General features: G+C 48.8%; 1 long non-coding RNA gene across 1 annotated transcript in view; it reads right to left on the reverse strand.

Moving 5' to 3' along the window:
- Positions 1-1020: 1020 nt before the first annotated feature.
- LOC135970488 (uncharacterized) overlaps positions 1021-13889 on the reverse strand; it is a 29763-nt gene continuing 16894 nt past the window's right edge. The window contains exons 2-3 of the long non-coding RNA XR_010586136.2: positions 6333-6450; positions 1021-2678 (exon numbers count right to left, since the gene is read on the reverse strand). This is a non-coding gene — a long non-coding RNA (uncharacterized lncRNA). The remainder of the gene's footprint in view (positions 2679-6332; positions 6451-13889) is intronic.

Genomic DNA, 13889 nt, shown 5'->3' on the forward strand with positions numbered 1-13889 from the left:
TCAGGAGAGCAAAGCCACTGCCCTAAGCAGAGGTGAGGCCTCAACAGCTCCCAGGCACAACCTTAACACACAATGGGGAAGGGAATTCATTTCAAGGGCCACAACATGAGACCAGCATAGCCATGAAAACTGCAATAATTTCACAACAGAATGAAATTCATAAAGAATTGCTGAGAAGCGTGTGATAAGTTACATAAATCACTGTTCCTTAAATTCTGACGGTTGACTAGAACAGATATAGCTTCACGGTACAGTTCAAACAGGAGAAAGGTAGGTAAGGGTGGTTTCCACACCACACAGGGCCTGCAGGAAAGGGACACTCTTCCTCTAAACGGGAGATCCCGGGAGTGATGTGATAAGCCATGGTGAGAGTCACAGAACTGTGCAAGCCGGAGTCGCGGCCTTTGCCCCACCACGGAGCCTGTGTCCATGAACGATGAGGCTCAAATGTCAGGCGGGGGCAACCGAGGCAGTTATCAGGGGACAAGAAAACGAGCGCACGGTGGAGGCAAAGGTCTGAAATCGCGCGGCAACTTCGAGTCAAGTGGGACAAACTGACTCAAAATACAGGTTCCAAAAACCACCACAGAGAGCTGTTCCTCGGCTCTGGAAAGGCTAAGTGACTAATGCCCACACTGAGCATCTGCTCCCAGAGACGACCCTGGTGACCTAAGGCCCAGCTCCTCCGAACCCGCGCCGAACCTCAGTGAGGAACTTTGTTGGTATCTTACAGCACATTGACATGTTCCCTTAAAATCTGGTATTTCATCAACAATGCAGGCGCCAGCTTTGACTCATACACATTTCGATTAAACAAGATAATTTACACCCTGACCATGCCAGGTAAGAGGTTTACTACAATCTTTAAACAGAGCCAGAGGCTACAGTCTGCTCCTACACAACACCATGTCTCTACAAGTTCCATGGGTTTTTACTTTCCATGTCTTCACTTGCCTAGTGCTAGAAAGCAGATTAAAAATAGAAGGAACCCAGAAACACTATTGAATGAGACTCAAATATCTTGCAGTCATCATCGTGATGAGATGTTTATTAAACGGAAATGTTCTCCCCTATAGAAAGCAGCACACAGCACACATCAACACGCACTGATAACTGTCGCCAGCATTCCAGATCATCTTCCCTTCCATGGCCACAGTGCAGGGCAATAGACCACGCACACCTGCAGACCCACGGAAAGCGGGGTGACACGGCCGATTCTTGTAGCAAGCAGGCCAGGGTGCACTCAAAGTGCATCTCTTTCCAGAGGGCCGCCATGGAAAGTTACACATTTATTCTACGAGTTAATGGCACTGCACCGAACATTTCTGTAAGATTCTCTAAGCAAGCATTTCCTTCTGCCTAAAATGGCCCGACACAAACTGAAAAAGCTCTTGGAGCTGCCAAAGACTTCAATATCCCCTTAACTATTGTCATGCACATCCATGTGAAGAGACCACCAAACAGGGTTTGTGAGCGCAACATGGCTGTTTATTTCACCTGGGTGCAGGCGGGCTGAGTCCAAAGAGTCAGCGAAGGGAGCTAAGTGTGGGGCCGTTTTATAGGATTTGGTTAGGTAAAGGAATATTACAGTCAAATGGGGGTTGTTCTCTGGCGGGCAGGAGTGGGGGTCACAAGGTGCTCAGTGGGGGAGCTTTTTGAGCCAGGATGAGCCAGGAAAAGGAATTTCACACACACACACAAAATCATCGCTTAAGGCAAGGACCGGCCATTTTCACTTATTTCTGGTAGAATGTTATCAGTTAAGTCCAGGCAGGGCATTTGCACTTTTGTGATTCTTCAGTTACTTCAGGCCATCTGGGCGTATATACGTGCAAGTCACAGGCGACGCAATGGCTTGGCTTGGGCTCAGAGGCCTGACAACGATAGTCTTTACTTTTAAGGTGTGGGGTAAGATCATATAATCCCCAACTAAGCTCCTGATGCTGTGTGTGGCATCTAGCAACAGCACGTTCCATTCCTGGATTACATTTGACTCAAGAGTCCACAGTGAGAACGATTTCTGGTGAATGAAACACCAGGCAGGAGGGTGATTCCGCTGGGCAGCTCTTCACACACAGCCCAGGAGCTGAGGGGAGAGGAAGAGGCCCACGCGCGTCCACCGTGCTCACGACCCCTTGGAATGCGCCCCACTCCTAGAGACCCGGACCCAAGGGAAATCTGACCTGAAAATGGGCAAACCCTCACTTTGGCAGAGGGACAGGGACTCGGCCCACAACTTGACCTCAGAGCAACACAAGTGCAGACATAGCACCCCAGGACACCCTCTCCACCCAAATTCAAGGAGGAAAACCAACGCCCCGCCCCCTTGCGGAAACCCCCGGCTGCTGGAGCAGACACCTGCCGGCGTGTGCAGCCTCTCCTGTCCCACGTTCCGGGCTCAGCACCTGTGCCTCAGCCCTGGCACTGCTCGCCACACCCACCAGGTGTTCCAGGAGGGGCAGGTCCTAAGGTCTCCACTGCACCAAAGCCTGCAAGGCAAAGGGACAGCTCCCTCCAGCAGGAGTCCAGAAGCACACACTGCACCAGCGTCACAGCGTGAGAATTCTCCCCTCGGTCTCCGAGTCTCCAGTCTGTTGCCCGCCACGGTCTTCTGCCAACGGTGAGGCCCAAGCTGGGCGGCACATTTGGTTCTCACCATTTCCCTTGTCAAATCAATACTGCAAACATATCCAATTCATCCTGTCACTAAAAATGAAATAATCCGCCATCTCCATCACAGATGATGCAATCAGGTTTTCATTACCGGGTTTTTGTTTTGTTTAGTTTTTTGTTTTTTTTCTATTTTGAGATGGAGTTTCTGCTCTGTCGCCCAGGGTGGAGTGCAGTGGTGCGATCTTGGCTCACTGCAACCTCTGCCTCCCGGGTACGAGTGATTCTCCTGCCTCAGCCTCCCAAATAGCTGGGATTTCAGGTGCCTGCCACCATGCCCGGCTAATTTTCATATTTTCAGTACAGACGGGGTTTCACCATGTTGACCAGGCTGGTCTCGAACTCCTAACCTCAGGGGATCCACCTGCCTCCTTCTCTCAAAGTGCTGGAATTACAGGCATAAGCCACCACTCCCGACCATTACTGGTGTAATTTCTAAGCCACTCTCTCTCACACCCACTCCTTTTTTTTTTTTTTTTTTTTTTTTTTTAAAGAACCAGCTTTATGCCTATATTTTTTCCAAGAGAACCAGTTACCCCATTTCAAGTACAAATAAGACATGGTGTTTAAAAACCAAAAATGCCCATTTGCACAGAAGTCTCCAAATACCCAGTCGATTGAGAATAAGATCAAGCTGTTGGCTGAATACAACTTCCCTTTCCATCTGTCTGCCTGTGAGTTAGACACAAGGACGAAGCCACGAGCTGGGGACATAAAGGCAGGAACCACCAAGGTAGCCGAGACTCCAAATAAAAGCTGGAAGGACCAACACAAATGCACCACACCCTGCACACCCTCCTCTCCTTCCTTTTCAGAATTTCCAGAGGATGAAACAGGGACCTTCTCAGACGTCCCACGGTGCAGGCGGCCAGAGGGGAAGGCGGCGGCAGCCTGAATGAGGCGACCGGGAAATCACATTCCACAAACAGAAATTCTCCATGTGCTTTACATCCTCTGTCTCTGAAGAACTATGCCAGTCTAACAGTCGCTAGAAAACGACATTCAAGTGTCATTTCCCATTTCAAGCAAAGAAAACAGTGGTGGGGCATGAGGGAAAAACATAGCCATGTGTTCTGGGCTATTAAATAAGGTTTTTTCTGTTATAAACGTATAATTTTACATTCTCAGATTTCTGTATAATTGATATGCTTCCTAATTAGCAGACATAGTAATAAAAAGTGAATTCCAAGTGTAAGATCGGAGGAACCGTTCACATGGCTTCAGGTTCTGCTACTGGGTTTCAACTTAAGAAAATGGTTCTGTGTGTTGGTAACAAGGCCTGAGAGTCTGTGTGAGAGTCAGTGTGGCTGTAATCAGGGTTCGTGTTGGTTCCCTAGCAGAGGATGTTACACTGTTACATTATCTTCTACAAAAAATCCTGAAAAAAATGAAGGCTGAATAGACATACACACCCTCTCAAAATAATCCAAATGTCCACCGATATGAAAAACAGATGAATTACGGCTTCCATCGTGGAATATTCTTCAGCAGTGAAAACAAACTATAGCCACAGGTGCCAACTAGGATAAAGAAAACCTTTTAAACACGCTTAAAGTGAACTGACTAGGCAGAATTCCTTGATTACAGGCATCTGCTCCAAAAGGGTACTGTTATTAATCCTGTGATGTAGAATGATAGTTAGCAACCCTGTTTCGGGGCACATCTAGAAAAAAGCAAAATAATGACTACACAATTTTAAATTCTTTGTAAATTATAACTATTACTATGAAAATTCTAAAAATGTGAAAATCTTCCCAACTGTTATTGGACACGCTTCAAAATAAATACCCTGGCATTGCTTGCCACACCCACAGTTGTGCCAAAATAAATGAAAATATAGCCCAAGGTAGTAGAATTGAAACCTGAAGATGTACGAGCCGTCCCTGCCTCGCTATCTATACATCGTGTAGAAATTTAAGAGCAGGTAGTGACACTGCAATGCAAGGCTCAAACCAACTGGGTATTTGGAAACTTCTATGCAAAGTGGCATTTTCGGTTTTTAAACACGGTGTTATTTGTACTTCAAACAGGTAACTGTTTGGTTCCCTTGGAAAACATATAGCCATAAACCTGGTTTTTTTAAAAAAATACGGGAGTGGGTATGAGAGAGAGTAGCTTAGAAATTTTAAAAGTATCAGCAGGGAGCAGTGGCTCATGCCTGTCATCCCAGCACTTTGAGAGGCAGGCCCAAGGGGCCTTTGAGGACACCGGTCTCCTCTGCTGCCTGCCTGCTGGACTGGCCCCCCAGGACATTCACTGGGTTTCCACCCCGTCTCATTCAACATCCCAAGGGTGGTCTTCATCCTCGTCTGGGGCTCAGCTCTGCCCCAATTTCCTAAATCTCTGCCTTCAGAGCCTGAAAACACCCACGCCCAGGGTCACCCTAAGTCCACGTTTACCCCAGAGAGTCCCCATTTTATGTTTTCCAGGCATCGCCTTAGTGATAATTTATCCTGTAAATTCCAACTGCCTTCACACCTCACCCTTGCTGTCTTCCAGCAGACCCCACTCAGATGCACATGCCCCAGACCCCACACCCAGGTCTGTACATGCTGCCCTGCTCTACCCATGTGGGGACCACCTCTCTTTCTTGAGGAATCAGCTGGCGATCATCTCCTTGTGGAGGGCTGCCCTGACTTCCAACTCTCTCCAGCAAAGGCAGAAGCCGTCCTCGGTAACTTCCTCAAAACTCAGGCCAAGTATGAAGATGGCGCAGATGCTAGCTGTGCCTGGGATGCCAAGGGCAGGGTCCACAGATGCTCTGCACATGGCCCGGGGCACCGCCTGAACACAGCAAGTGCTGAAGAAATAAAACTGACATGCGATGACCTCTGATAGGGCCTCCTTCACCATCCACATCTGTCTCCCCACTGGACAGTAAAATCCACAAGACACGGAGGGCTTGTCTCACTCATCTTCAAACTCCCAGGGTCACCCTGGTAGGTAAAGGGGACTCAAATGTCTTCTGAAGGAAGCAGCTGGTTAGCTGCCGAGTTGAAGGGCCTCTGAAATTCAGAGCTCTGCATAGGAGTCCAGCACACTTTATTATGAATGACTCCAACCACGGCAGAAGTGGCCGTGGAACCAGTGCTAACCAATTCAGGGTTTGTTCACTGTTTCTCAGTTCATTATCACAACTCATTCTCACAGAGCAGCTGCGCACAGATCCTCAGACATCTACACAGAGTGGGACGATGGCGCCAAGTCACGTCAACGTCCTGTTGCAGACTGGGAGACACCAGTCAGACACGGACCCAGGTAGAGCACAGACCTCGCGTTAAATCGGCTCCGTGTAAACAGCACTCCCTGCCAGGCCCTTTCCTATCTGCACAGCTTCTACAAATTCAACTCTCGCACCTGACACCTAAGAATACTGCACACCCCCAAGTGAATCCCCTACTCACCTCCCAAAATGACCCGGCATGGCCGAGTACAAGAAATTTCAACATAAGGGAACTGGAGGGCATGTGGGGCTTTCTCGAGTCCCTGCTGCCTCCTGATGGGAGGGCCCAATGCTTCACACCCCTAGTGAAGGGCAGGTCTCTTCGGCCCCCAGGCTTTGACCTGGAGCTTAAATTAGCATTAACTAATTTCACTTTCCAGGACCAACTTCAAAGGCCTGCAAAGCTAGAGAAGGGAGAGGAGATGGAACACGCCCTCACCTCAGATCTGCTGCAAGCACACACTTCTCAGATGCGTCCCAAGGTGCACAGCGTGTCCGATGCCTGTTTCACATCCACCGACCTGCAGGTCTTCTATGTGGCATCAGCCTCCTGGGCACTGGGAACAAGAGGTATAATGGCAAGTCCCCTATGCAGCAAAGCTGAGGCAAAGGGACCCAACACGTTGGAACTGACCTTTTTCTGACAGTCTCAAAACAGAAGGAAAATACTGTACAGCCAACTTCCCCTCACGCAGGTTTATTTACCTGTGACTCAGAGGCCATGACAGACAACTTCAGGTTCTCACCGATTCCTATTTTCCCCATCCAGGAAGCCTTTGTTTTTAATATCGTACGAACTTGCCATTTTGTAGGCCAAAAACAGCAAATATCGGCAGTTTCCTACAGTTCAACTGAATAAAATATGATCATGGCCTTTTGTGAAACCATGAAGAAAAGGTGGATATCTCAATATGTGTTTCCAGACTGGTTTTGTTCCTGAAGCGGTAACTCTGTTCACTCAGGATATTAGACACTGAAGAATAAACATCAATATCCCACCAAGAAAACCAAAGGAATGAAATAATTTTGCATCCACCTTGGAGCCTTTTTAGGACAAGGCAGGACACAAACTTCTAAAAAGCTGCAATTCTCCCTCTGTATACACAGGGACATGGATTCCAGAACATGCCCCGAGTTTACCCAAATCTACGTATCCACAGGACCCCACGGCCACCCTATGGAACCACATGTAGGAAACGTCGGCCCTCCACAAAGCCAGGCTTTTTCAGTAAGGGTTTGGTTGGAAAAAAAATTAACACAAGTGATCCTTCGAAGCTCAAAACCCATGTTGTTCAGGGTCAGCTGCATTTATTACTTGTGTCATATCTGAGGCCTGAAAGCCATCATTCTCGATACCTTAATGTGACGGTTAACAAACTAACTGTTCCGATTAGAAAGAGGAAAAAGCTTATTTTTAAGCTGACAATGAGAGTGGATGCGGCTACAGTGAACGGAGAACAGACCTAAGCAAGCACCAAGGCTGGGGTGACTGCCTGTGCTCAGACCCACCAGGGCCTGTTCCTCCATCTCCCTCTGCTGAAAGGGATAACCGCTTCTCCCCCACGGTTAAAGGGCCTTTTTAAAATATTCACACGAGAAGTGCTATGAAAAGCTGAAAGGTCACAGATAACATTTTTAAAAATAAACATTAACGTAAGCATTTAACAAGCCAATTACGATTTAAAGGAAAAAAAAAAACGGTATTAAGTTCCTGGGTGCAGGGGCTCATGGCCGTAATCCCAGCACTTTGGGTGGCCGAGGTGGGTGCATCACCTGAGGTCAAGAGTTTAAGACCAGCCTGGCCAACATGGTGAAATCCCTTCTCTAACGAAAATACGAAAATTAGCCAGGCATGGTGGCGGAAGCCTGTAGCCCCAGTTACTTGGGAGGCTGAGGGAGGAGAATCACTTGAACCCGGGAGGGAGAGTTTGCAATGAGCCAAGATCGTGCCATTGCACGTCAGCCTGGGCGTTGAGTGTGAAACTCCATCCCAAAAAGAAAAAAAAATATTAAGTTTTCCTTCCAATGAACCTATCATTCAGCCACCGAGGTATCCTATAGCTACTTATTCAGCCATGAGATACACCACAGGCGATATAGGCGAACAGGACACAGTTCTTCCCTGAAAGAAGGCTGCACCCTCAACAGAAGGGAGGCACATACTCCGAATGGAATCGGCATAGGGAACAGATGCTGCTGCATGTGGAACTGGCTGCACAGAGCACCCACTCAAGTGTCTGAGAAACAAGGAGCCTTTGGTGCCATCACCTTCCATACTTGAGCTGGGGCAGTGGGGAGCCTGTCATCACCAAGGACAAAAAGCCCCAGAACCACACAACGAGCTTACAAACTCACCGAGGCGATGACTGAGCAATGTGTGTGGAGTGATGCGAACACGCAGATGTCAGGGCCACGCGCGGTGTTGGTTTTGTGCATCAACCTGAGCGTGCCCGGGGTGCCCAGATGGCTGGTTCTGCATTATTTCTGTGTGAGATGCATGTTTGCCTCTGGACTGAGTGGAGACCCATCCTCGCCGGTGTGGGGGGGCACCACCCTATACCCCCAGGGCCCGAGTAAAACAGCAAGGCGGGGAAAACTGGGTTCACTCCACCTGTCTGGCTGATGGGCCAGTGACATCTGTCTTCTGCAGCCCGTGCTTCTGGGTCTCAGCTCCTCAGACCCCGGTGGGATCTGCACCCTCCGCTTCTCAAGTCTTCAAGCCACACCCTCCCAGGACTCTAGCTTGCAGCCTGTGGGTCCTGGGGCTTCTTGGACTCTGTAGCCCCTGCAGCAAGCCTCGCCCTGGAGACACACGCACACCCGGCTGGCTGTCTCTCTGGAAGCCCTGACTAAAAGCCGCCCCTAAAAGTGGTCTTCAGAATTTCTTTCTAGCCCTAAGATCCCAGCGCCCCTCCTACAATTCTAGGCGGAAAGGTGAACGGAGACCAATGGACAGAGGTGTGTGCGAGGACACGCCAGGCAGCAGCACTGGGCAGGAGGGCACTAACGCTCACTAAGCAAAGAATCAATGTTGCTTGCCACAAAAATGAGAGCAGTAAAGATTTCTTCAAACAGAAATGAGTTTGTTTCATGATTTGCTCTTAATACATAAGAAAGCATAAAATTAGGCCTATTAACAATTACGTAAGTCTTTAGAGGCCCTTGAACTACTTCTGCCCCGAGTCCTTCCCTTGCTATTGATGGAAATATGGGAGAAACCAGGAGGTCTGAGCGTGGACCTGGCCGTGCTCCCAGGGGCCGAGGAAAGCACCCATCTGTCCAGTCTTTCCTCCAGCCCGCGGTTCCCTCTTACCCAGACTCTTGGGCTGACGCGGCTCATGCACTCAACAGCGCCATCATTAAACGTTTAGCTTCGCATCACGAGGGCCTCCTCTGGCCTCTTCTGACCACTCCTGAACCTCCAGTCAGCATTAGTCTGCAGGACACACGTGGACAAAGTTGATGGATCACGGCCTCCAACGAGGAAGGTGCCAGGCAAGGAGTCGGAGAGCCGGGGATGGAGCAGCCCTCACCCAGAGAGGCGAAGGCCAACAGCGGCCACCACCGAGGACCTCCCTTCCCACCCTGAGGGCAGCTCACCCAGGGAAGCAAAGGCCAACACCGGCCACCACTGAGGGCCTCGAGGGCTCTCCCCATCCCGAAGGCGGCTGCGATCACATTTCCCATCGCACCAAGAGACCCCTGTATTGAGCACAAACCTTTCCAACCTTTGAATCAATAAGGAATCACAACACAGACATTCCCTCAATCCAAATGGCCAGCCCACAAAACAGACACGCAATCATACACATTTCCTGTGGGAAAATCAGTCAGTCTCTGGGGCCTCGCGCCAGGGGTGGGGGAGCATCATGGGGAGACGCCCCAGCCCCAGCCTGGCTCCTCCCTCTATAGCTCCTTTTCCCTCCTCTTCCCCCCGACCCCTTCCCAGCCCCTTCTAGCCTCAGAGGCTCCTTCCTCAAATTCTTTCCCCTTGATGAAGTCATTCATGCCCAAAATACAAGGCAAAGTCATGGGGGCTCAAGAGAAAATCCATACCGTGGCTCGCGTTTTAGATTCTCATAAGTTTGAGAATAACCAAGCAAGAATCTTTGGCATCTGAATGTGGTCTGAAGGATTCTGAGCACAATGCCCGGCACTGGCCCGGAGTGGATCATGGGTGTCTCGGACATCTTCACAACTCTACATCAGTTATTTTGAAACACACCAGCAGAATAGAACCATGTGAATAGCTGCTTCTCAGTTAAAAGTAGGAAAAGACTCCAAAAGCTGCCCTCAAGGAACATCCTTCCCATGAAGAGTTTTCTGCATCGGGCCCTTCAGGCAGAGGCAAGGCCCCTGGGCCCAACTCCCTCATCCCTGCGTCATAAAGCAGCAAAGACGGTGGGGAATAAAGCAAGTGAAGGAGTCAGTCCCGCACAAAACGGGCTCCAGAAGCCACAGCTACTCTCCCAGTGTGGGAGCCAAGTTCAGAGACCTGGAAACACCAGCATTCCCAGGGAGGAGGGCAGAACAATGCCATTTCCCCCTAGTTTAGGGAGACACCACCCCACGTCCTCTGGCCTTAAAAGAGGAGAGACTTCACATAAATGATTTCAATGACTCCACCACACACAGAAAGTGGGCTGAGGGCTAACACAACCATATAAATGCCTGGCAAAAACACATTAAATGAACACACAGATAAGCAAGGTTCTCCTGTTATCCACGAAATATTCAGAAACAAATCCAGTAAGCAATCTCTTTGCAATCAAAAGACCAATTCAGAGGTGCAGATTAAAAATCAACATACAACTGAACCCTTAATACACCGAGAACCAAATTCCACGGAAGTGTTATCACATCACCACCTCCCAGCTGAAGGAAGTAGCACTGGCCACTGACCAGCTGTTCACTCGTGGATCAGTGAACGAAAGGCAGTGCTGTCCAGGACAATGATGAGATGTTAACCTGAAAAGGGCAAAATTGCAGAGGCTGGAGGGACCTTCCAGGTAACCCGGCCCCCTCAGTGGACAGAGGACCCCCGTGGGACCACAGAGCCCAGAGCTCCAGTGTGTTCGGGGCAAGGACTCAACTGCAACCCTGATGATGTCTGAACGCCTTCTGCCCTTCTGTGTCTCGGCCCCACTAACAGGGAATCCGTGAATGCTAAGGAAATGTAACGCATTTTACAATACATGTAGATTTTTAGCAAATTAAAGATAAACAGTGACAAACTTTGAGAATTAACTAAAATATAGTTCAGTGAATGCCCAAACTCAAAGCTAGTCTCCAAGAGGTGATAAGCTGTGTGTGGTGGTTAACGCCTGTAAATCCCAGCAGTTGGGGAGGCTGACACAGGAGAATCACTTGAGCCTAGAAAGTTGGGGTTGCAGTGAGCTGTCATTGCACTACTGCACCCAGCCTGAGAAACAGAGTGAGACTGTCAAAAACAAACAAACAAAAACAAATTAAAGGAGTTCAAATGAACTCGCCCATACCCTTTAAATTTTCATTTGGGTACATGGGGTGATCTAGTTCCTTTTTCCCTTGCAATACATGAATAATCTAATAATTAAATATAATCTAACAATTACATGGGAAAATTTAATTATTTTCCCATTTCATTATTCCCTATCTCAGGGAAAAAGTTAAAAGTATTCCCTATTTCAGGGAAAAAGCTAAAAATCATTTTAAACCTTCCTTCCACAAAACAGTATACTCAGTCATCTCTATCTGCTTGATCATGTGGAATTCAGCTTCACATGTCTACAATACGGTTTTTGTTAAACAGCGTTTATGTAGACAGGCGAGAGAAAGAAACACTTGGTCTATGTAGAAGCAGCAGAAGACACGTTTTAACAGAAAAGGGAGAAGATACCACCGTGTGAATCTGGAAATTCTGTCCTCATCTTGTCCACACACACAGAAAACACCCAAGCACGTGCCTAGTGTCCAACAGGAGCACAGAAAGGACAGAGATCCCTCCAGTTGTTTAATGACCAGCCCCACTTGTCACCGCCACATAACAAAATCCGCACGGCAACTTCAGCACGTTTCATTCACGATTCCACGGAAATCAGGCTAAAGAACATATAGATGTTTTGCCCACATTTAAAAATCCAAGTGTGGGACTCAAAGAAATAAAACACATTATGGGTTCACTTAACTTTTCCAAATTTTTACTTGGAGAAACCTATAAAGTTCTTGTCAGTTACATCCTTAATTTTTTCAATAATTTTTAAATGCAAAGGTCGGGCAAGACTTGTAAAGAGGTACACACATACGGCCCGGCGTGGTGGCTCACACCTATAATCCCAGCACTTTGGGAGGCCGAGGTGGGCAGATCACGAGGTCAGGAAACCGAGACCATCCTGGCTAACACGGTGAAACCCCGTCTTTACTAAAAATACAAACAATTAGCCAGGCGTGGTGGCGGGTGCCTGTAGTCCCAGCTACTTGGGAGGCTGAGGCTGGAGAATTGCATGATCCCGGGAGGCAGAGCTTGCAGTGAGCTGAGATCTCACCACCGCACTCCAGCCTGGGTGACAGAGGGAAACTGTCTCAAAAAAAAAAAAAAAAAAAAAAAAAAAAAAAAAAAAAGGAGGTACACACATACATGCCACATTCTTCTCTCAAAGAGACGGGCCCTTTTTTAAGATTTCAGAAGTAAATGTGGTTGTCACCCTGCTTTTGAGAGGATGGGCTGTGTTTTAAGCATGAACAGACTTTCCTCCATGCACCAAGGATGCACCATGGGGGCAGTGCTGCCGCCGCCTCCCCAGTCTCTACTCAGGGTGGGGCAAGGGGAGCTCCGTTGTCTCCCGTATACACCGTCAACAGGCCAGGTGCTCAGAAGGAGGCTTCCAGGACTCGCTGTAGGCATTCGTCAGCAGGGCAGGCAGTGCCTCGTGCTGGTGGGCATGCAGCAGTAAGGGGGTCTTGCACTTCACTCCCTGGGCCCAGCCCCAGACAGAGGGGAAAGAGACACCTGTATCATAACTCATGTGTATTTATAGATACACAGAGACTCTGAAGTGCAAGGTGCAGAACTAGAAGGAATCATGGAAATAAGAGGGAAGACATTTGGTTACGACTGGCAGAGTCACCTCAAGCCTCAGCACTTCCTGCCGGAGCCCTCACTGACCAGACTCCTCCAGGGTCACTGCCACTGCCTTGCCCAGCTCATGACAGTGCAGACAGTGACAGAGCCTCAGAACAACCTCCCACTCCTTCCTCACCAGCCCAGGGGATGAGCTGTTCATGAGTGTCCCAAAGCCTGAATGCGGGAACACAGAGGTGACTGAGCAGAAAGGGGGACAGCCACAATGGCCGCGCGTGTGCAGATATTGCGGGGCACCCCAGCAGCCCTTTCCGTCTTAAAGAGGACGGCCACGGGTGTGCTGATGCTCCCGCGTGACCCAGCCGTCCTCTCCACCTTATAGGGGAATGGCCACGGGTGTGCGGATATTCCCGGGTGCCCCAGAGCCCTTTTCACCTTAAGGAGATTTTCACAGTCTCATATCAGTCTCCAAACTATTCAGTGAGGTTGGAGGAGTATCACTGTGGACCAACACTGATTGGCACCAAGTAAGGGCAATTTTATAACCATGTCTCAACCATGAAACAATCAGGTCTTTGGCCATCTGGTCTAAGCTTTTTCTGTAACAAAGTTGGATAATTAAGTTGAACTTTGGTTTTCCAAAGCTTGTTACAGAAACCACATCTTCCTAGGTGTGGCTCTGTGGTGTCACGTGCACACATCAGTAGCCAGGCTTGCCAAGACTCACGACACGTTACACGTTCACCTGAGAAGGCTGCTGAATCATTGAGGGCTCTGGCGTGCTCTGAAATGAATTTGCCACTTCAGCCTACACTCTACTCCCTTGTTTGGTTAAAGAAACCCAAAAAGCAGAATTTGTTTTGGCCAATCGCCTGCTGACCCAACTGCAGAGGTTTTAATTAGAGTACTTTCATTGCATCATAGAAAGCAAAGTCA

The sequence above is a fragment of the Macaca fascicularis genome, chromosome 4 (genome assembly GCF_037993035.2).
Source record: "Macaca fascicularis isolate 582-1 chromosome 4, T2T-MFA8v1.1".
NCBI classification, from domain to species: domain Eukaryota; kingdom Metazoa; phylum Chordata; class Mammalia; order Primates; family Cercopithecidae; genus Macaca; species Macaca fascicularis.